A 25,239-nucleotide genomic window follows, 5' to 3' on the forward strand; every position below is an offset into this window, starting at 1 on the left:
AACTGCATTGCACATCCTTTAAATCCTAAAGCAAAACATAATCCCCCCTAACAGCCAACCAACTTAGCTGCTGAGCTTTCTATTTCTCTTCCCACATTCTCAACCATTCAGTCCAATTTCTTTTTCCTTCATAACAGCTTTCACATGCATCTCCTTCAGTTCAGTACCAGTTAAACTGGTCTATTTTCATTGCAATCTATACCGTTTTGTTCAGTCAAATTTATCTCCTTTACCCTACCCTCAAGCTCAAACAACTTTTTCAGAGATGTCTGTTTAGTGCCCAGTACAACACCTCTCAAATAGCAGACACTCATTTATTTGTTGTTGGTTCCTACATATCTCTTCAACTCTGTCTTCTCTTACTTCCATAAATTAATCCTTTCTTTCAACCCAATTTCTTTACTAGTTACTTTGCTCCCAAACAATATGGGTCCATCTCCATTCCATTGAACAAAATGTGTGTCTGAAATGCTCATTTCACCCTCGATTGTCTCAGCTCCATCTCCATGAGCCTTCTTGGGCTTCTCCATTCCTCAGGTAATGCTCTCACCTCCGGATTCTCTTAGCACGTGTTGCATACATTATCCTTTCTGGTTCTTGGGAAAACTATACCAAGGTGTTTTGAAAACAGGCCAATGTAATAATTTATTTTCTGTGAGCTCAAGGACTAACATGCAAAACATGCATAAACTTTTCAGTTTTTACATAGATTTCCTTTTATTCTGTCTAATCAGCACAGGCAATCAAGTCTGATCTGTATAAACAATGAAGATGAGAAAAATAACTTACTAATTCATTAACCGAATAACTTAATGTCTTTGAAGTTTAAGAGGTAATATTTTCCTCACGGTCCTGACATTAGCCAGAATTACAGAGAAACTAATATTCATTTGTTTTCCTTTGACAAGACAGGTGTGCTTTTTTTTTCCATATACTTATTCTAATCTAAACTTTTCTCACCTGCATTTCTAAAGTCAGTAAGGCTCACACTTCCCACCATGGAACCAAGCAGAAAATGAACCAATAAGCATAATACAGCAGCGCTCACTGTTTCCAAACAGGGAAGAAACCATGCCGCACACATTATTTAAGCAACACAGCATTTTTAGGCAGCTTTGCAATCCTTAATTTGGCATATATCCTTACACTACCTGCATGCCCACATGTAATTGAAGACTAAATATTGGCATTCTTTAAGTTTCTTATTTTGTGGCAAAGAGAAGAAAAACAAGATTCCAGTCTGACTAATCAAGATGGATACACAATTCAGCACTCATTTAGGAGGCATGCCTTGGGAAGAAATGTCTTTGTTGTGACAAAGACATTTAAAAAAAATCAAATTGTGGAAGAGACTTCAGGGAGTTCACTAAGCCTTTGGGCAAGTGGGTTCTGGGGCATTTGATCTACATTTGTTTTAAAGATGTTTATATGTTCCGAAAGTGACTGATCAATAATAATACTGGGATGTTATAAAGCTGGATTTCAAAGTCCAGCACATCTAGTTTGTGAATAAAGACAAATGTGTATGAAAATAAAGATAAAGGGATTTGTGAAAACTTACTTCTCTGGGAAGTCTTATCCAATAAATTTCAAATTGTCTTGTAAGATTCTACATTATTTTTACTTACTGCCAGTGGAAATACATTGTTTACACATCTTGCTTTGTCATATATAACATTGTCGTGTTTCCATATCCCTACACCTCAGTTAATGGTTTCTCTCAAATAGTACTTTCAACCATTTAAAAGTATGCATGTCAATACACATTTAAAAACAGTAGGAACTTTTAAAATCAACTCCTATCAACTCAGAGAGATAACAAAACTATGTACTTCTATAATGGTCTATAACGTGAGATGGTAACTGAGAAGTTCAGTTATTTTTTACTGTCATATTCTTGCCTCTTGAATGAGTTGTTAAGCATTATGTTTAGCTTACAAGAAATCAGAGTAGTAGAAAGAAATGTAGACATGTACATATTTTTAAACACTTGTTTATTTTCAAATTTTATAGATGTATAATAGGGACTGGTTACTGAAGATCATACTTGGACCACAGTTGATATCAGGAATGAAAGGTAGGGCTAAAACAGAGGTGAATGATTGCTTTCTGATGAAGGCCCTCAGCTCCAACTATTGGAGTTCCAATGTCTTCCATGATGAACAGGATTGTCTTTGGAGGAAAGGACCTGAAACAAAACCAGAGGGACATGACTGAGAAAGGCTTCTTGGGAAATTTCTCACATGCAGTAAAAGGTTGTATTATGACAACAGTGTGGTACATGCTTGTGGAGCAGAGTAAATTCTGAAATGATGCCTAAAATGAAGAAGTTTTAGAATAGGTATTAATGGAATGGGTTTTCTGTCTTAGGGATCCTCAGATATTGGACCAGAGAAGAGAGTGGCCAGGGCACAGTGGGAACAGGGGACAAATCTAATTATCTCATCAAGAGGAAAGAACAGGGGCTCTATGTACGGTATAGAGGACATAAATAGTCCCAGATAACAATATCCTGGAGTTTGGAACATGTTCCTGGCAACTGATTTGAGTGCTGAATCCATATGTCAGACTTTCAGAATTCTGCATATACTGCCTATTTGTCTCTTGATTCTGAGGCTTTTTAGGCTCCTCCATAAGAAGCAGTATTGCTTTAGAAACAAATTATTTTCAGCTTCATGTTGGGAGCTCCAAGTCACATCTCTTCCTTATTTTTATTTTTATTTTTATTTTTTGATGAACTATTTCCAAAGAAGTTAACTTTGATCCAAGTTTGGAAGGTGGAAGAAAGATGAATAGAACATATTTCTGCCAACAAGAAACCTACATCCTAATGAAAGGATACAGCCAAATAAGCAAACAATGACAATACAGTTTGTTCCATTCTCTGTTGTATTTGCTGAAGCTACTCTAGGAGAGGAGGTGTACCTCGCCCACATCAGGGACAGGTGGAAAGGGACAGAAAGCATTTTCAAAAAATAGTGGCTGAGACAAGTTTGAATATCAAATGTATGTGCATATGACTTTGTGTACAGGACTATCTGTTGAATTGTGACGAGTCATAAACCAGAGGCATTCAAAGATGAATTGGTATTGGGCCCTGAATATCAAACTGGGAAATTTTATTTGATAGAAATGGGAGATCATTTGAGATGTTAAACCGGGAGCAATACTATGGCAGGAATGTTTCTAAGGCTCTCTGTCAGTAGGGCAATTAGGTGAAAGGAAGACTGAAGGCAAGGAAGTAAGCTAATAATTTGTATCGACAACGTAAGTGTGAAGCAATGAAGACCTAGGATGCTGGTCATGGGGAAGAGCACACATCGTCAGAATGTGTGTATGAGTTCCGAGTGTTTCTCAAATGTTTTTTGCTCAGGGATGATCATTTGATTGAAACTAGAGGAGAGAAGAAAGCCATGAATCAATCAACAGGAGCACCCAAATGGTAACTTGTTCAAGGACTATGAAACTCTCTTGAGATGTAAATGGAGGATTTGAAAAAGAGAAGAAGGTGAAGGTGGTTTCAGGATGAAGGTATTAATGCCCACTTCCATGCTTATTTATGCCTTTAAAGTTGCTGCCCTTGTTGTTTTTCAGCATCATGAAAATGTCCTAAAATAAAACAAGAATGACTATGTTTGTGAAAAGATTGGCACCAAATAATGTATGACCAGTTTAAATTTGTGAGTGAAAACAAATTTTAACATACCTAATAATTGGTAAATGTTATTTTAATACCAAATTATTTTTGGAAAAGAGTGGGCTATTTTGCCCTGGGGTTAGTCCTCATATGAGATGATAACTAACCCAACTTAAAGTAGCTTATCATGATAAATGGAAAGAAGGAGAGAGAAAATATTTAATGAACACTTATGATATTCCAGACTTTGTGCTGGGCACTTTACTAGAGCAAAAATATATCTTGAATTTGAATGTGTATTGTATTTTATCATTTTAGTTGAGAAAGACTCATCCTAACAAGGTGATAGCAAGACAATTTTGAAAAATAGTTTAGAATCAAAAAGTAAATGTTCAGATCAATTCAAAAACGTTTAAGCAATCAATTGTGAATGGCATATTCTTGATTATATCTACTCTCTACCTTTATTTGTATGTGGTAATAATTGTTGGTGGCTATGATTTAGGTTCAGTCTCTATGAGGATGGCAAATTTTGATCTTCCCGTTCGCAGAAGCTACTTTCTGACAGGGCCATTTTTCTCAGAGATGGATCACCTCAAATTCATCACTGCCACAAGAAAATTAACAAGTCAGTATCTTATGAGTCTTAGTTTGCAATATAACCATTTCCAAATATGAAGAGCACTGTGCAATTGCCCAAATATAAATGAAAACAATATTCTCCTTCTTTAAACATTCTAATTTATCTGATTTATCTTTTCTGAAGTATTTATGATTTGAGGTAAAAAAAAAAATGAACTGAGTATAAGCCTTCTTAGAACAAAATAAATTGCCCTTTGATAGCCAATGCTGCAACCTAGTATTTGAGAAAAACAGAACTTCACAAAAGCTTAATATAGTCAGAATTTGACAAAGTGTGACCCATTTACTGAAGCAGAAAATGCACCACAGGTTTTTTTCAGTGTTTCTTTCTTCTTTTTTTTCTTCCAAAAGCCGATAAATCATATTTACCAGCCACAGAAAATAAATGCTTCTCGACTTATTTAGAGGAAAATCGGGAGAGAAACAGAGTGTGGAAAATACAAGAATTTTGACTCAGAAAGATACTCCCAAACAAAATGCGGTAAGTTTTAAAAGGGTTCTTAGGAATGTCAAAATATGGAAAATACCTGATGAATTTATGTAAATGAAACTTGTAGTTACTGAAGATCCCTTCTGGCCTTTTAGATACTGTGAGAATATTGAACAGTTTATGGAAGCCACATGTTCACATTGCCATTTGCATGGAAAACTTCTAAGGTTTTTGTTAGGATTTTTAATATACTGGAAAAAGGAAAAAACAACAACATTACAAGACAAAACCCTTACTCTGACTTATGTATTCTCCTAACTGCTCATCTCTATGGTAGTACTTTTTACATTTTCTACATGTACCAGGTTAATTGTCTCTCTTCTCCTAGACTGTCAACTCCTGAAGAAAGGGGAGCTCTGTCTTACACACCCCCATGTGCCCAGTCCCTTGTACTGCCCAGAACACATAACATGTTATCAACAAAGGCTTACTGAATATTAGAATGAGGAAACAAACCCTGAGCCCAGGGACAATTCTTTATAAAAAGAGCATATATTAATATAGATCGAGATACTTTTAGATTACATAAAAGAAAACTCATTTATAGCACTTAACAGTTCTATAAAATACCAAAAGCCATTTAATTGTAATTAATATTACTTAAAAAATTCCAATGGTGAATATTATGTTGATAAGGTAGGAGAATGACTGCGAGGTTTTACTTCTAAACCACAATGACATTTTTAGATTTTTTGATAGTTTAGATTTTTTTAGATTTATGCTTTAAGCTGCAATGAGAAGTGGGACTAAAATTTAGTTTTTTGACAATCGAGGTGTTTTGTCTTTTTACTTAGTTCAATATACATTTTAAATGATATAGAAAGATGAAAAGGGCTTTAAATGCAGTCTTTTTATTAATTAACAGTCACTCCCAATGGCCTGATGGAACAGATCAGATGTGGTTAGATTGAGGGCATCCATAATGCTGCAGATCAAATTAAGGAGAAAAAAAATTGGAAATAGCTTTTGGGACCCTTGAAAACCACTTCTAGTCTAAAGCCACAAGGGCAGAAAGAATCAATAATCGTGGCCATTTGGTTCATTCATTTCTTTTCATAAACACACTCTCACTCACTAAAAACATTCTTGCAGGACCAGGAAGGATTTCAGTTTTCTGGTGATTGACAGAAATAGAGCCTTTGATAAAACCTGGAGGGGTGGCACTGCTCCCTACCTTTTTTCCTCCCCCTCACTTTAGCACTCGGTGCTGTTTAACTCAGAAAATATGTCATCTTGGTACAGACTGACAGGCAGTTGATTGGCAACTATTAGCAAACTTCTCCCCATGATTCTTAATGCAACTTATTTTAGGAAAACATCCCAAAAGTGTGGATTTGTTTCAAATATGTAAAGTCTGATAAGTGTAGGGATAACAACCTCAAGAAAAAATGGGCACTGAGCTGGTTTTATCATTTTATTAATATTCAGTAGGACATTTCCATTTCTGTAGTCACTGCCCTAGTTCAAGTAAGCATTAATTTGTATCTCATAAGGTGCTATTAATACTGAGGATACTTAGAAACTGCTTTTGATAAATGAACAACATCTGGATTACTGCAGCAGCCTCTTACCTTCTTTCACTTATTCAAGTTTCTTCCAATTATCTATTTTATATCTAGCTGACAGGAATTAAAAAAAAACAAACCTCTCTTGAATTTCCACCAATACTTAATTCCCTGTTTATGAAACTAGAGTTTGCTTATTTAACAAAATCAGAATTTTTGTGCCTGAGATTAAATTTTTCCCTGGTTTCCCTAGGTATTCTTTTCTTTCTATCCAGTTAGCCTCTTACTGCTTCCCTGCTTCTATGTTTTGCAAAGAGTGCATTTTAATTTTTTGGTGTCTACAAACATTTTACATTTTTTTGGTGTCATAATCTAAAAAATGGAAGCTTAATTTAAGAGTTTCTAGAATAAATATACTACCCTGTTGGCAAACAAAGGATAGAAGGTCTCTGTGATTTCAGAAAACGCCCCTTTCTTAGATCTAAGTCAGAGGTGACTTGGGCAAGAATGGAAGATGTGGGGGTGAAAGGGAAGTGATGACATTCTATTTGATAGTTGCTGCTTCTTCTTCCTATTTTTATTTTTAAAATATTTTTTAAAATTTATTGTTGACAATATTACAGATGTCCCGCATTCCTCCCTCCCCTGGTCCCCCTCTACCTAGCTCTCAATCCACCCCAGGCCATATCTGTGCATGAGAGGTTTTAATGTACAAAGGGATAGAAAATCTTTTCAGAGCAAATGAACAGTGTAGTTACAATCAAGAGTAGATTTACCAAGTTTACATTTTAACCCTTTAGAATACTTGAATACTTTTCTTGAACGACATTATTTAAACTCTTAGATTCCTAGTTTCTATGTCAATGGAGAGTTGTTTTTGAGAATGATATCATTTTTGTTTTCACAACTCTGCAACATCAGTTATAACTTTCCACTTCATGGAGTCCTCCCAGACACTCTGGGCACATCTGCCCATCAGCTCTATTATAAAGTGTCAACTGTATTATGAGAAAACAGTTTCAACAACAATTTATGAGAGCAAACATAGAATCAAGTTATAGACTTCTTCACTAGTTTTTCTTCTCTCATTCTATGTTGGGAAATACATCTCTCACAAATATATTCTCCAATTTCTGCCAAATTATGTCCTTAACTGAGTCCCAGACCTAAAATAAACTTTCTTATTTGCCTAAATCATTCTGCCCAGAACTGCCATATTAACATTTCCAAAATGATGCTTTATTCATTTCACTTCTATGTGCAAATGGCCTCTCTACAAAATGAAAACCATCTCTCTTTATTTTATATACAAGGACCTCCATAATTTAATTGTTTTTTTTACTTTATCAGTTTTTCTCTACTAACCACCCAATGCTACATGACTCTTGAACATAATTCATACTTATCCACTTGGCTTCCCATCATCAGTTTAGCCACTTTATCATTATCTTCTCTAGTCCTGAATTTCTCTCTTCTTTTCAACCTATTCATATCAGCCACCCTTCCTTTCATGGACTTTACTTGGTTTCCCCAACTAGAAGTTATATTCATTAGCAAAATATACATAGGAATTTCCATCTAATATAGTTGTTGAAAATTGCAAGTGATTTTTAACTCCATCCTTGGGGGAGAGTTGGCACTATCTGGACATATCTTTGGTTGTCACAACTGGAAGGTGTTATTGGTATCCAGTGGGTAGAGGCCAGGGATGCTTCAAAACATCTCACAATAGACAAGCTAGGTCTCCACCACTGAGAATGACCTGATTCAAAATGGCAGCTTAAAAACCCTAACAATGCAGTTTGACAGCTCTATTTCAATCCTGCCTATAATTTTACTCATCTGTACTAGAAGACAAGCCTCTAGAAACCAGGACCACATTTTATGCACAATGTTATTTTCTCAAAAGTCTTGCATAATCTCTGGTATATGTGGACACTCAAAAATATTTTAAAATCTATATGATATGGAATATATTGATCACCTTTTATTAAAGAATAACATGCAATAAGAAAATACTTACCAACCAAGTTCAATGTATACATTTTTTGAAGGCTTGGATAATGCAGCTGTCATTTGAGGATCTTTTAATGATGAAAGTCAATTAGCATTATGCTGGTAAAGAGAAAATGTATGGGTCAATATATGTTTATTATTGATAGGCCAAAAAAAAAAAAAAAAAAGACAACACTCAAACTCAAACATATTACAAACTTCACTATATTTCCATAGTAGATGAAAAGTGTAGAGCCTGAGGTTTGCAGGGCTAGTACATCTATCTTTCATAGCGTTATCATCTACCTCTCCTATGGTAGAGTTGTTGTTGTTTCATACTATGCCACAAACAATCAATCTTTGCTTTATGAAGGCCTCTCAGCTACTGTGTAGTGTATGTTGGTTAAATCAACTCCAATTTGTTTGTGTTCCTCTAAGTGTAGCATCAATAGCTTTTGGGCAAAATAAAACATTAAATTATCTTGCCAACTTGCTATAAATACTTGAAAATGATTGCTATTGGAATGCATAAACAGTTTTAAAATTTCCTTGTGTAAAAAGCTGATGCATTTTTGCTGACTAATGGAATATCTATGTTTACATCATGTCAAGAATCTCCAGTATTTGGAAAAATGAATGGAGCTAACGGCTCTCTGCTCTAGGGGACATGTTCAAGCTCCTTAGCCTGGCATTTAAGATCCTTCCTCCTCTGCTCCCTACCTGCCTGCATCTAGCTCACAAATATCCAGCTGCAGCTGAGTTTTTTTTTTTCATTTATAATCCCTTGAATGTATCTTTCACTTCCTTCACCTCTAAGATTTATGTTCTTTTTCTTCTTCAGGTTTTTCAATCATGGAATAAACTTTCTCTTTTTACTCTTCTTAAAACCCAACTGCCTCTAGACTTGGTCACTCTAAACCATCTATGTTACATGCCAACTTCTCTAAAAAATTTCCCTTTATCTTCTAAACCATGCCTCTGCCTTTAGAACCATAGTATCTTATACCACTTAATTCTATGATATGTTGTTGTCATTATATTTGTGCAGTATTATTTTTCCTTTTCCTCCAGTTTGTAATGTCCTAATAGTAGAGGCCATGATTCACAGACATCATTGAATCACTATCAGCAGCACTACACTATCGTATATATAACATAGCAATTGTTCATTATACAGTAGTTGGATAACGGTTGAATTAATTATGGTTTTGCTTTAGTAGTAGGAAATAGTGTAGAAAAACTGGTTATAAAATATGAAATTAAATTTGTTTTCTAATAAATAAATGTGAAGAAAAAATTAAGGGAGAACTGTTGAAGACATAATAAGCAAAAGTGATGTGTGGACCTTGTTAAGATACTGATTTGAACAAACTAATTGTAAAGGAACATCTTTAAAATATTTGGAGAACTGTGTATATGGAATGAGTAATAGATGATATTTAGGATCTATGACAAATGCATGCTCATTATGTAAAAAATAGTTCTTATCAGTTAGAAAGACATACTAAATTATTTACACATTAAATGTTTAATTTAAAATATTCCAATAAAAAAGTATGAGAGATAATAAAACAGTTGACAATGTTTAATGAAATATTGATAATTATGAAGTGGAGTTAAGGATACATAGTGTTCATTATATTATATCTCCCTACTTCAGTGTAAGTTTAAATATTTCTGTAAAATTTAAAAAATATGTTAAGTGTTGTAGAAGAATAACCTTTTAATTACTCTCATAGTAGCAGAATAATCTTTCAGTCATTAAGATGCTACCCATAAGAGACTCCAGTAACTTGAATAAATTTTCATTTATAGAATTTAACCCAACACTTAGAACCAATTCAACATGTGAAAAGATTACAGTAGTTGCACCATGTCCCTACTTCCTCGTATGCCACAGAAGATTATTTGATAGTGAGTCCTAATATTTATCCTTAAGGACTCCATTTTTATTATTGATGATTGTATAATGGTCAAATAGTCAACCACTAACCCAAAATGACTTACTTATTCTGAGAATGATCAACAACCCTATAAAAAGCAAAGAATACTTTTTCCCCTCGTTTGCTGAACTGGATCCACTCATCACCAATGCCATGGAAGACAAATGCTGTGAATAAACTTTCCTTTAACAGATATACCAGGAATCAGGTAAGTTTTTATATAAGTCATAGACTTGGCCCAGTGGAAAATGCTAAAGAAAGATGACAGGGACAGAAAACAGATCACTAGACCTAACCATTGTCAAGTTTTTCCTGCTCATTCCTGTCCTTGCATCTTTGTTGACACTTTCCTAGACAAGGTCTTTAGCATTTGTTCAGGAAATTCAAAGCCTCTAACGTTGATTACCTCCATTAGCATGCCCCAAATCACCCCCCCCCCCCCCACCCCCCCCCGCCACAAAGAGTATAAAATCTGTTATATTCTTGTGCTTGATAAAGAAACACAACCTTGAAAGAAGTCCTCTATGCTCCCAGCTTTCTACCACCAGTATGCCCTTTCTCCCATTGACAGGGGTGCACCTCCTTTTTTCTGTGGGTTACATCAACAGCTTCCCTGTGGGTTTTTGCTTCTAATAATTTCCTCTCCAACACACACTATCAGGTGCTTCCAGATTAGGTTTCCTAAGATATGGCACTTATCATACCACTCCCATGTTCAAAACTCTCAGTGGCTCACCATTGCTTATATATATATATAAAAATAAAAGTCAACTTTTGCTCACTCAGCATTTCAGCCCTCACAAATCTGTCTAGAGTCTAATTGTGACTTCTTTTAAGAACTATGAACCAACAGAACCAATAGCTAGCCCTTCCCTGAAAATACTCTCTACTTCTGGGCCTCAACTCTTTGTCTTATTAGTGTTCCTATTATTTAAAGCATCTCTTTCCATTCATTTCTAGTTGAGACCCCCTCCCCAAAGGCTCTCCTGGTTCTTGTCAGCATCGCCCTCTGACTCTGTAAGTTTCTACAGAGTTCTATCTTTGTTGGGAATTTTTCTTCTCTCTGTATAATAACACGGTATAAGCTTCATTTCTTCATTCAGCCATAAGCTTTTCAGAACACAACTTATCTATTTCATCTCTGTGTCTCTAATCTTTCACAGAGTGGTCTGTGCTTAGGACATGTTTAATAAATATTGCCTAAAAGACTGGTGGAGGAATATTTAAAAAAGTATATGCAAAGACAGTTAGAAATCAAGGCAAAAGAGTGCTTTCAAAAATTTAAAACATGATGATGTTTAAATTCTAGTTATCAAGTGCATTGTCACCATTTAAATAGGGGCTGTGCCAGGCATTAGACCAAGTGCATTCTTTGCATTGTCATGTTTAATCTCAATTCAATAACTTTCTAGATGATAAAACTGAAACTGAGACTTGGAGAGATTAGGTAACTTGTCTGTAAATGGTCTGATTCAAATCCAGGATTGCCTGAAGTGAAACACAGTCACTTTTCTAATATTAAATGTTTCAGGGAAGCCCTAGGGCCTAGGATTTAGCAAATATAACTCCAAGGATACCCAAGGGACAAACAAGAAAAAGGCTCAAACAGAAGATAGCTCCCTTCCCCAGCCCCTACTTTGACAACAGAAGCTTCTTTGTTTTGTGTTTTTTTTTTTTGCAGTGAAGTTTATTTTTCATTTTTACCTGCAATGCAGGACACTCACTTTCTTATTTTCATTATTTATTTTATTAGTTATTATCTTATACCCAAGGGTTTCACATATTTAACTTGTTGAAGTTATATATCTATATCTATATCCTCTCACTTAATGTAACAAGTTGCATTTTCTTCCCCAAAATAGGCATGACATCACCCTCATCCCTATCTAAACAATGTAATTATATATATAATTACAGCGTCCAAAGAAGCCAAGAGCTGCAGAAGGGAGTAAAGCTTCGAAGAAGCAAGCAAGCCGGGGGGGGGGGGGGGGGGGGGGGGGGGGGGGTGGGTAGGGGGGAGGAGAAGGGCGGGGCGGAGGCGGGGCCGGGGGCGAGGGGAAACATGGGCGGGCTGGAGGAGAAGGCAGGGTGGGGGACAAGGGCGGAGCGGAGGCGGGGCCGGGGGGGTGAAGGGAAACGCGGGCGGGCTGGAGGAGAAGGCGGGGCTTTTTGAAAGCACTGTTTTGCCTTGATTTCTAACTGTCTTTGCATAGCTTTCCCGTTGCAGGAAAAATCCTGCAATAGGATTTCCTGCTGCACTCTACCCCGCCTCCGTTCCTCCCTTGTCCCCCACCTCACCTTCTCCTCCAGCCCGCCCGCATTTCCCTTCGCCCCCGGCCCCGCCTCCGCCCAGCCCTTGCCCCCGCCCCGCCTTCTCCTCCAGCCCGCCCGCGTTTCCCTTCACCCCCCCGGCCCCGCCTCCGCTCCGCCCTTGTCCCCCACCCTGCCTTCTCCTCCAGCCCGCCCACGTTTCCCCTCGCCCCCGGCCCCGCCTCCGCCCCGCCCTTCTCCTCCCCCCCACCCCCCCGGCTTGCTTGCTTCTTCGAAGCTTTACTCCCTTCTGCAGCTTTGACTTCTTTGGACGCTGTCTTGATATGCAAATTAGCCATCATCTTTGTTGGGGTAATTTGCATACTCGTCCTGATTGGCTGGTGGGCATGGCTTGGCTGGTGGGTGTGGCTTAGGTGTAGCGAAGGTGCGGTCAATTTGCATATTCATCTATTATTAGCTTATATATATATATATATATATATATATATATATATATATATATATTAGACAGAATCAATTTCTAAGTATCACAAGAAAGTAAATTTCATTACTTGATAGTCTCAATTTCACCTTGTTCCACATAGTTTTTGTTCTTTCCAGAAATTCTTCAATCCTGAGATGAGAACATCATTGGGATACTTAAAATTTAATTCTTTAAAGCCAACTCCAAAAAGGAATTTAAAAAGTTATTTGGCTCCATGGAAGAGATCTCATTTTGAATATGTAAATTCTGGTGTTTATGTGTGTGTGTTTTCTGATATACATACATATACACATAAATATATAATATATATTTTTACATATATATAAAATTTTTAAAAAGTTCTTTAGTTACAGGTTATATCATTAACTACTATAGATCAGAAATTGCAAAAAAGATTGGAAAAATACACATTTCTTCTGGGGATGAGGGAGAATGTTTTCATGAATAAATGTGGTATTTAAGTAGTCCATGGAGATTTGGTATTGGCAATAGATAACCTTATTAATATTCATGTCAGTATTTTCCAAAGCATTTCCTGGAGTGCTAGCCCCATAAGATGCTATTGTATTTAGAAGGGGGAAGAGGAGAGATCTGTGGTCAAATTGTTGGGAAAACTACATTCCCTCTTGGGACATAAAGTATAACAATATATTAAAGGTTCAAAAATATTTGACAAGAAAAAAGTGTTTAATTTTATGTTCCCAAATCTTGAAATAATGGATCACCCTTTCTTTATATAACCTTTGATAACACCCCTAATTACCCAGGTAATTAGAACTGTGCTATTTAGGCTGATCATTGTGATGCATCCCTCATATTCCTTGCCATAACACACATTTTGGTGCTTTGTACAGTTTCTTGTGTTTTTATTGAGTGTGACATTTACAAGTGTATGATTATGGAAAGTTATTTAGTCTAAGCCTCAGTTTCCTTATTTGTAAAATAGGGATACCATAACACCTATTTGGGAGGTTGTTGAAAGGATTAAATGTGTCGGTGCATGCACAATGCTTAGAACCATGTCCAGTCACCTGATAATGGCATGACCTTGGATAATTCCTGCAGGCCAACTAGAAAACATTCATATTTCCACACAAAGGCAATCTGTCCTTTTGGTAGTTTCCAATTACAGAAATGTTATGTGAATGAGCACACGGTGCTGTAAACAGAGTTTTTTTTTCTCCTTTTTTTTTCCACAGTAAACTCTAAAATGTTCCCAGAGCACCAAGTGCCTTAAAACAGGTGGTGCTGAGAGCCCTCCCAGATCCAGAGGAGTAGGAAGGGCCATATCTGCACAGGATGTTTCTGTTCCTCAGGCAACAGCTACCTTTGTTCTCCTGTGTTGCTTTTTGTGTAGTTTTTAAAAAAAATACACCAATTCCTTCTTATCTCTAGAGGATCATTTATTACATAAGAAAACAAACATTTATATGGACATTACTTTTGTTATACAAATGTATAGGATAGTACTTGGGAATTACAGAGAGGTGCCACAGTACATATTATTGATCTGTCCATTATGAAGAAGATAATTATTCTGATTTCTTTAACTTACAGAGTTGTAAAGAATATGGCTTTTGTCATTTGGCTTTTGAATATGGTCAGAAAAGTTTATGAGGCTCCTTGGCAACCATAATACCATCTTTACCTTCCAAAAAAAACACACTTTGCTCACCTATACAGCCAGAAAGATTTATCAGGTACTAGAGGCCCAGTGCACGAATTCTTGCACCAGTGAGGTTCCTCGGCCTGGCCTGCAGGATTGGGCTGAAACCGGCTCTCCTACATCCCCCAAGGGGTCCTGGATTGCAAGAGGGCTCAGGCGAGGCTGAGGGATCCCATCAGTGCATGATCAGGGCTGGGGAGGGATGTGGGAGGTTGGCCAGCTGGGGAGGGGCCATGGGAGGGTTCCAGGGCATGTTCGGCCTGTCTCCCTCAGTCCTGATTGGCTGGACCCCAGCAGCCAGCTAACCTACTGGTCGGAGCGTCTGCCCCTGGTGGTCAGTGCACGTCATAGCGAGTGGTTGAGTGGCCTTAACATATCATTAGCATATGATGCTTTGATTGATTGAATGGCCGACCAGTCAACCAGACACTTAGCATATTAGGCTTTTATTGTATAGGATTTGTACTCCTTTGTGTCTAACTTTTATCAAGAAATAAAGAACAAGTAGAAAATGAGTACTTAAATATATGGTATATATTTAAATGTGCAACTACTATTGTCTTTATAACCTCTACTGCTATAGATCTTATGATAAAATAAGATCACTGAGAAATTATTGTGAAAGCATTGTGTAAATAATAAGTTATTATAAATATATGTTTACTATAAATATAGCAACAATAAATTGGTGTGTTAGATTTTTATACTGAAATCTATAATTTTACTTGTTTATATCTCAAAGAGGGACCAACCTTAGTCAGTATTTTCACAAACAGAGATAAATAAATCAAAACATATGTTTATGTAAGTTAATATGTAATTATCTACAGTTATATAATCATAGATAATTACATAGGATAAATACAGAATTCTAAAACATTCATTAACAATTCCTCCCAGCCATAGAAATTAATTCAGTTCAGTTATTTGCTGTACACATACATTTAAAAAATCAATTGTAGTACACACATTACATTTTTTAAATTTTAAAATCAGGATGCTTCTCATAATCAATAGCACAAAATTGTTCTGATTATTTACCTTTTATACTGAAAAAGCTTTTTATTAATTATGTCTTACAATCAATTTTGTTTCATAATGAAGGAAGTAGAGGATATTGTACCACCACATGTCAGAAATGTTTTGTGGATATAAGTTTATATTACTCAATTAGCCTTCATGTTCTTTTATGCTTTCCATTTGTTTGTTTTTTTGCTATGAAGTATTTATGAATGCTTATTCTACCTTAGTGATTTTTTAAAAATTATATTTTTATTGATTTCAGAGAGAGGAAGGAAGAGGAAAAAGAGAAACATCAATGATCAGAGAGAAACATCAATCGGTACATCCTGCATGCCCCCGACCGGGGATTCATCCTGAAACCCGGGCACCTGCCTTGATGGGGATAGGACCATCACCTCCTGTTTCATGGGTCGATGCTCAATCACTGAGCCACATCAGCCTGGCTCTACCTTAGTCATTAAATGCGGTGATGTAGAGGTCACAGACTTCCCCAATATTGGTTAATTTTTATTTTCAAAGGCCAAATTGTGAATGATGAACCTGTATCGTAGTGAAAAATATATGAAAGCAATGCTATAACACATCCATAATATTCTTGGACCAGCTTTGATCCCTTAAATGATAATCAAAAACTGCATTGAAATCACAAAAAGGGGATCTAATTAAGAATAAAGAATTGTCTCAGATCTTATATAACTTGACCTAAATACAATTTTTTCTTTATTTTAAAAAATTTTAAAGGAGCAGTACCAAATTAATATAACATTATGCCACCTTGAGTTTGTATGGAATTAGCTGCTTTCTAATTACTTGAAAAATTTCACATTATTTCATTATCTCTGCATATGTAAGTCCATTGCCCTAATGTCTTTATTTAGGGTGGGAATAGAATCTAACTTCAGATTGAGAAAGAGAAATGGATAGTAGTACCATCATCATGAAATCATGGTGAACCATTGTTCCCCAGCCTCTTGAAGACTTCCATCACCACATTAGCAGCCCATTCTAACACAGTCATATGGTGTGATTCAATCGTTTAGTCAAATTCTAAACATTTTTGTTTAGCAATCCTTATGGTGGATACCTGGAATTTAGAGATGAACACACGTTTTGTTTTTGAGGAGAGCCTCATGTGTAGACTGACAAATAATGAGGTACTTCCTATAATATGTGGTAGAACAATAACATAGGAAAACCCAGGAGCAGAGAGAAGGGCAGTCATTCTGACACAGCATGGCTTAGTAGAGGAGGAGACAGGATTTTGTCCCAAAAGGAACCAGTGTCTGGCCTGAGTCATACAATATGAGGAGAAATTAACCAAGTGGCTATAGTTGTATGTTTTTTCTCTTTACTAGAGCTCACATTTGAAAACTTCAGATTTAGTCCTGGGCCCTCTTGCTTTCTTTCTGTACTCTTCTCCTGAAATAATATCATTGATTCTCATGGCCTTAAGGCCATCTCTATACTAATTATTTCCCTCTAGTCATATGAAGTCAGATCTTTGAGCTTCTGTGGAGGGTTAAAGAGATTTTGCAGCTGATCAAGGAAAAAAAATTGACCACAAGATGGCAGTAGCACACACAAATTTTATTGGGAGCTGCTTTGACAAATTCCCTGGGGGAAAGTCCCTCAGAGCAGGAGTCTATTCCAGGGACAAAGGCTCAGGGCAGCTATGCAAAAATGGAGAGAAGGACAAGGGGATTCCTGGGAGAGGGTTGGAGAAGGGACTTCTGAAAGTGGGCAAAGTCACCAAGCTGCATGGTGGGCAGTTTCTAGGTCAGAGAGCTCTGAAGGGCAGCAGTGGCTTGGGGTCTTTATGGCCTGGGTTTAGCTATTGCTATCAGATGTGGGGTGAGATTTTACAGAGGTATGCAAAACAGGCAGGTGCTAAATGGCTAAAAAAATCTGCTTGTTTGGCCTCTTTATAACATAAATGGGTGTGTAAACATTTGATTTTTTCCCCCCTGGCTGGTTTTTGAACTAATGGGTCACAGCCTCCAATGAAGAAATACAAGACCTAGGGGCCAATACATGCAAGCCATCTTTGGCTAGTTTACATAACAGGTTCACATCAGTATCAAAAGCTTATTGAACATCTCCATTGGGGCGTCGCATAAATTTCATGAAATTAACCTGATCAAGACAGAACTCCTGGTACTCCTCCAGTTTTTCCTTCTCAGTAAATGGAACCATCATCTAATATTTGAGGCAGAAACTTAGGTCATACATGATTCCTACCTTTTCCATTTAATTCATCAAATTTTGTCATTTCCACCTCCTAGTCATCTCTCATATCTAGTTCTCTGCATCCCCATTGCCAACACTTAAGATTAAGCCACAAATCTCTCTTGCTTGGATTACTTTAATATCCAGCTAGGTTGCCTTCTTACTTTACTCATATGCCCTTTTCATAAATTCCTCAAGAGTTTCTTGTGTAGCTTCCTCAGAGAGGCCTTCTGTAATTGGCCTAAAATAGCCCCCACCCTCCCTACTACCCATTCTCATTAGTCTATCTCAAGCTCTCCATTTATTTCTAGCATAACGATGATCTCAATATGTAATTGAAATATTATGTATTTTGTTCATTGCTTCAAACTTCCTTTAGATGCTAGGCTTCATGAAAACAGAGACTTTGCCTTGTTCATTTCCTTTATTGTTTGTTTTATTGCTTATTTTTTACTTAGTTTTTAGTACAATGCCTGACACATAAGAAACTAATGGATATTTGTCAAATACATATATCCTATCTAATAATAGACAAATATGCAAATTGACCATAACTCTGACACACCCACAAGCCACGCCCACCATCCAAACAGAGCGAGTATGCAAATTAATCCAAACCAAGATGGCTACAGCCACAGAGAGCAAGGTTTCCTAGGTAACAGAGGAAGCCAAGCTTTCCACCTGCCCTTGCCAGGCCTAAGCCTCCACTCAAGCTACAAAGTTTCAATTATAGAAGGTAAACAAATTTAAACAGAATGGCGGCAGAATGGAGCTTGAGAGAGCAGGCCAGGGTTGCTGCCTGCAACAGGGGAAGCAAAGCTTTCCACACACCCTGGCCAGGCCCACCCGCTTAAGGCAACAAAGTTTCAATTATAACCCCAACACAAATGGCTGCTGGCCTCAGAGGGAGCCCCAGGCTTGGCTCCGCTCCAGGCTACAAAGTTTCAATTGTAGAAGGAAAATAAATTCCAGATACCAGGGCCTCTGCTTGGGTTGCCAGGGGGCGTGGCCGGCCTGCAAACCACCACAGGCCCCTCGCTCAGGCCGCCCCATGCCCCAAGGGAACCCCCACCTGATCCGGGACACCCTTCAGGGCAAACCAGCTGGCCCCCACCCCTGTACCAGGCCTCTATACTATCTAATAAAAGAGTAATATACAGATTGATCATCACTGCAACACACAATATAGCTGCCCCCATGTGGTCAAAGATCCTGCCCCCATGTGGACACAAGATGGCCACCACAAGATGGCCAGCAGGAGAGGGCAGTTGGGAGGCACCCGGCCTGCAAGGGAGGGCAGTTGAGAAGGACCAGGCCTGCAAGGGAGGGCAGATGGAGGTGATCAACCCTGCAGGAGAGGGCAGTTAGGGGTGACCAGGCCGGCAGAGGAGGGAAGTTCGGGGCAAACAGGCTGGCAGCAGAGTGGTTAGGGGGAGATCAGGCTGGCAGGCAGAAGCAGTTAGGGGCAATCAGGAAGGCAGGCAGGCAAGCAGTTGGGAGCCAGCAGTCCTGGATTGTGAGAGGGATGTCCGACTGCCCCTTTAGGCCTGATCCTGGTGGGGTCCCATATTGGAGAGGGTACAGGCTGGGCTGAGGGACAACCCCCCTCCATGCACGAATTTCGTGCACCGGGCCTCTAGTATGTTAATAAAGAACAAATAAGCAGGGGAGGGTGTAGTCAGGTGGGAAAGTTTCTTTTTCTTTTTTTAAGTGTTAAATGTGTTATTGCATTATGGTATACAGTTTAATAATATGGATAATTTTAATGCCTTTTTTGATGAGGTAAAGGAATTCAAACAACTTGGGGGACTATGAATAGCCTTTGAGTGAACAGGTTTCAACATCATTAAATTACTTCTGATTCCTTTACAAGAGTGGGGATTATTAAAAAGTTTATTGTAATCGGCTGTTTTCCAAATTTTTTAGATGAAGAAAGAGGAAATAAGAGTAATCATCATCATTAGGTATTTAAAAAGTACATGAAGGAATATATTCTACCAGGAGTAAGAAAGAAAGAAAAACTGCTTACCAAGAGGACATAAAAATCTTAGAATTCTGACCTTCAATCATACCTTTTCACATTGATGATGCATCTACTGCTACATAGTTTTCTTGCTTCCTATTACTTATGTATTCATTGTCTCTCTGTTTTTTCCCCTTTCTCGTGCTTCATGGGAATGCATCTATTCTGTATTAGAAGTAAACCTGCCTTAATTCAGAGATGGCGGCAAAAGTAGTGACATAAAGAATAAGAACATGATTACTGAACATTTACTGAATATCTACTGTGTGCCAGGCATTATCCTAAGGGCTTTGCATGTTCAAACTTATTTAATCCCATAAGAAGTCCTATGAGTTAGGTATTACTATCTCCAATTTACAAAGGGGTTAACAGAAGCAAAGCAAGGTTCCATAACTTGCCTACCATCTCCCAGAGAGCGGAGTGAGGACTGGAAACCAGTTTGTCCTCACAGTCCCTGTTGTCAGCCACCACCCTCTACTGCTTCCTCCTGTAGTTATGCCACACTCTTTCTTTTTAGTGATCAGAATTGTTATGTAGGAGAAAGGAGTGCACATGCTGCAGGTATATTCTAAAGATACCGGGGTTGTGCTCACAGAGAAGAAAAAGAAGTTTGTAACAGTAAATGTAGGGAGGCCTTATTAATTTTTTTAAAATCATTAACTTTTTGCTAAAATATTTGTAGCCTTTGTAAGTGGGTAGCACCAACAGTGGATAGCAGAGACTTTCTTGTCTTCCTCTCCCCTCTCAATAAAACAAACTGAGAAGACTGTGAGCCTCTTTCTGGGAGGAGACACGATCAATCCATGAAATTGTGGAGTAGAGAGTAGCACCTTGGCTCCTTTCTTTCTCTGTTCTTCTACTCCTCTTTTCATTTTTTTACAGTAAGACTTAAGACGTGATATGACTAAGACTGGAAAGAATTCTCTGCTCTTACAGCTTCATTCAGTCACCTTATTTATTTATTTTATTTATTTATTTTTTAAAATATATTTTATTGCTTTTTTACAGAGAGGAAGGGAGAGGGATAGAAGAGCTAGAAACATCGATGAGAGAGAATCATCGACCAGCTGCCTCCTGCACACCCCCTACTGGGGATGTGCCCGCAACCAAGGTACATGCCCTTGACCGGAATCGAACCTGAGACCTTTCAGTCCGCAGACCGACGCTCTATCCATTGAGCCAAACCGGTTTCGGCTAACCTTATTTATTCAACAAATATTTCTGATAACCCACCATGTGCCTGGCTCTGTGTTAGGCTTGGGTGTCATGTAGTGAAGTAAGTTATTGTGAAGAAGATATGTGGATGGAAAGAGAAAATTAAAGCATAAAACACACACATATGTACCCTCACACATATGGGTGTCTTCTGTATGTATTATCTATACACATATGCGCATATACTTTATATTTACTATATATTTCACTTATTTGTATAAATTTAATATATTTATGTGTTTATTCTACATATACTTTATATATAACTATACCTGTTTATATATGTGCAAATATATGTATATATACATAAAAACATTTAATATAATTTATGTATATATGTATGTATGTATGTATGTAAATGTTATGAATTATCTTAAGTGCTATGAGAAAAATGAATAGGTCTAGTAACAAAGAACCAATTATCAAAGGGGGGGATTACTAGAAGGGCCATTGTGAGTCCCCAAGAGAGGTGGCTTAGGGATATTCCTGGCTTTAGAGAAAAGTGGTAAAAGGGTCTTGAAGTCCCTGGGCTGCCCAGTCAGGCCCATGGACTCTGAACTGGACTAAAGGAAGCACCCAGAGCCGTGTCCTGTGTGATTGACCTAACACCCCAAGGGTCTAGCTGCAGAGTGAACACAGCAATGTGTTCATTTGACAAGGACTAAAAATACTGGCACAGATACTGGTAAAATCTAGAAGATATTTAGTTCGCAAGTGATGTGAACATTCTGTGAGGAGATAGAAAAAGTACTTCTGACCACAAAGCTATGAGTTTAATTGGGTAGAATAAACAGATGCATGAGAAATGACACTGGAGGCAATGGACCAAAATGTACAAAGAGAGCCATTATCTATGGAATAAAAGAGCATGATTGAGCTCATCCTTTCCAAGGGAAATGAGTTAGAGACATGGAATTTACTTAATTGATGGTGGAAGCAGTGGGAATATAGTCGGATGGACGCTGAAAATAAGGGTTCAAATTTAGGAAGACAAACACAGAAAGAGGATGCAACTATAATGAAGGAGAACATAAACAAGACAATGAATTCAGAAACTTTGTCCTAAACGTGCTAAGGTGCTTCCATTCCTCTTGTGTGCCTAGTTCCCTATTTATCAATGTTGGTCAACAAAACACAGGAACTTCTATATGTGGGGCACAAACACTGGGCATTTTGTGAAATAGCCAGTGTCTGCTATATGTTTGTGGCAAAAAATGTTCCTAGTGCAAAAAAAAAAAAAAAAAACACAAAACAAAACAATCAAAATTTTTCATTCTGTGATTCGAAATACTAAATTTGGCCAGCATGAGAGGCCTTGGAACTGTCAGAATATTTTTCAGAAATAGTACAACAAATATATTTTGAATGATTCCTAAGTGCCTGGAAAGTTACAGAGCACTGGACTGCAGAGATGAAACATAGTCTTCATAGTCCTTTCATTTTGGAGCATAAAAGCTAATGCGAGACAGAGACATAGTGTATTTCAGACAATGCAGTACGTGGGCATGGACACGGACAAGTGGAGTCGCCCAGACAATGAGTACGGAAGTTCAGATAACACTCCTGGAAATGTGGTTATTTGGTGGAGAATTCATAACACAACAAAAGAAAAGAGAAGAAAAAAAGATCATTTCAGGAAGGGGAAAAGCAATGGGCAATGCAATAGGATGGGGAGTGTACAAAAAGGTGAACATGTTCACAAAATATTCTTTTTAGAAACTCCTCATCAATTTATGTTTCAGTGTTCAAATTCCAAAATAAGTTTAATGAAAGCATGGGATGCACATCCTAGTTTGACACTTTGGCATTAAGAATATATTCCTAGAATTAATTTAAACTCCCTAAAGCCATTTTAAAATTTGGAGTTGTTCGGGGCCCAAATGTCTTTCCTTGGGAAGAAAGCAGCAGGAATAGAATTTTAGAATGCTAGCAGCTCACAGATCCATTTCCCACCCTGTCAGTCATCCCTGTGGAAATAAGATGGGAACCCTGTCATCCTTTGTGACTTTCTAGGAAGGATACTACCATTTGGTAGCAGAATCACTCATAAATCAGCTCCCTGTGGTGAATTTGGGGAGTGTGGCTTGAAGAAGGGGGATAGGCTGGACTAACATTCAAGTGTAATGGCTGAGTGTCTTGTTAGCAGAAATGAAGAAAAATAATTTTTCTCTGCTTCCATCTCAGGAACATGGCACAGAGCAGGCTTAAGGTAAAATCTTCATTTAACTAAAGGAGAAGGGCTGCAAAGAGAACAGTGACTGTGGGAGTTCATACTCTAGATGGTCCTCTGAGATCTTTGGGATGAACACAGAGTAACTGCACTTCCAACAGTGTACTTTGCCCAAGAATTCAGTTGAGCAGGAGGAGCCTGATACGTTGGGTCAGTCAGGGTCCAATCAAGGAAAATAGGATTCACCTGGAATCTATAAATGCCAGACTCTTATGCAGGGGATTGATGAAAGCCTGAAACAGGTAATGAAAGAGACAGAAGAAGCCAATCAGAGATAAGTGAGGCCAATAGATTTAGCAAGAGGAAAAGGTCATAACCAACCCCAGACTGGAAGGACACAGGACTGGGGGAGGGACTTGGGTTACTTGGTGAGAACCAGAACCATGGCAGGCCTCAGTGCTGCCTAGGAAGGTACAGGAGGCAAATGAATGTCCAGAGAAATGTCCTGGCTTCTCCCTTGTTTCCAAGTTCAAGTCTTCTGCCATTGTCCCCACCCCCAAGTCCCCATTGGCAGAAGCCAACTATGAGCCAACTGAGACAATAACTCTAGGAAGGGAAGCTTTGGGCTCAGACCTCCATCCTGTGCATGGAGTCAGGGAGCCACAAGGAATGGATCCAAGGGCAGAGTGGCCCAAGACCCAACTAGGAGAGTTAGGTTCTGGAACTCCCAGGACTATTTTGCTGAAAAAAGGAAGCCTGCATTCTACAGACTGGGTTCTCAGAAGTTTGAGTCTAAGAAAAATGTATTTTTAAACATGTTTTCTCACTTTCTGGGCTTTACTTGACCAGGTCATGGTAAAATGGGAACATCTACACGCATACCCTCAAAATTAGTTTTAATTTGGTGAGAAATACTCATCAGAAACAACAATCTGATTTTTGTCTCTAAAAGAAATTGCATTTTAAAATCCTATTTTGTAAAACTTCGCCGACATGTAAGATTTTCTGTTTGTTGTGCTAGCGCATTCTACAAATCAGAAAATCCTTGAATTATCAAACAAAGGCTTATTTGCCTAAATTACCATGCAGGCCTAACATGAAGAAGTGGGTTTGTTTTGAGTCTTTGTACATTTAGTGACCTGCGCTATTGTGATAAATGCCATTGCCTAAAACTATTCAGTAGGAAGCTTGGGCACCATCTGTGTTTGTTTCTGTAGGAGCAGTAACTGCCTAGAGAAAAATCTGATGCTCATTTCAAAGATGCAGTATAAACAAAATTCAAGATGATGCTTTAACATAATTATTCCACCTTTCATTTACATAGTACTTTACGCATCTTAAAGTGATCTGATGTGCTTCCATTTAACAGTTCTTCACAGAACTTGTGGAAGTTGGGTATGGGCTTCGGAAAGATATAAAAGCTCAACAAGGAACAAAAACTGAAATTAGGAGTCTTTTAGGAGAACACTGTAAGAAACCATGTAGTCTCATCTCCCGTTGATATTAATAGAAAAGACTTATTGAGCACCTTCTCTGTGCGAGGCACTTTTTAAAGTATATCATATATGTTAACTCATTTAATCATCAGAACAATTCTATGAAGTAGGTATTATTATGTTATCATTTTAAGGATAGAGAGGCAAAGGGAGGTTAAGTCACAATTAATAAGATATGAGCCTTAACAATCTAACAAAATACTGTCTCAAGCAGTGTCTTCTTTAAATATGTACTCGGAAAGCAAAGCAACAAACTTAATCACAGAGACATATATTTTATATTGAGTGTCTTCTAACATGTGCATGTAACTCAGTGGTGTGCTGGTAAACTGGCTCACTGGCTCTCTAAAGTAAATAAATAAACCCTGATTGTTTGTGCCAACTTACATATTGGAATCCTAACCTAATGCCCAGTGGGATGGTGTTAGATGAGGGAGCTTTTGGGAGGTGATT

General features: G+C 37.9%; 1 long non-coding RNA gene across 1 annotated transcript in view; it reads left to right on the top strand.

The window, feature by feature from the left end:
* Positions 1-16,015, top strand: part of LOC129150613 (uncharacterized) — a 45,402-nt gene extending 29,387 nt beyond the window's left edge. Inside the window, exon 3 of the long non-coding RNA XR_008557333.1 lies at positions 15,919-16,015. This is a non-coding gene — a long non-coding RNA (uncharacterized LOC129150613). The remainder of the gene's footprint in view (positions 1-15,918) is intronic.
* The last annotated feature ends 9,224 nt before the right edge of the window (positions 16,016-25,239 follow it).

The sequence above is a fragment of the Eptesicus fuscus genome, chromosome 10 (genome assembly GCF_027574615.1).
Source record: "Eptesicus fuscus isolate TK198812 chromosome 10, DD_ASM_mEF_20220401, whole genome shotgun sequence".
Lineage (NCBI taxonomy): Eukaryota > Metazoa > Chordata > Mammalia > Chiroptera > Vespertilionidae > Eptesicus > Eptesicus fuscus.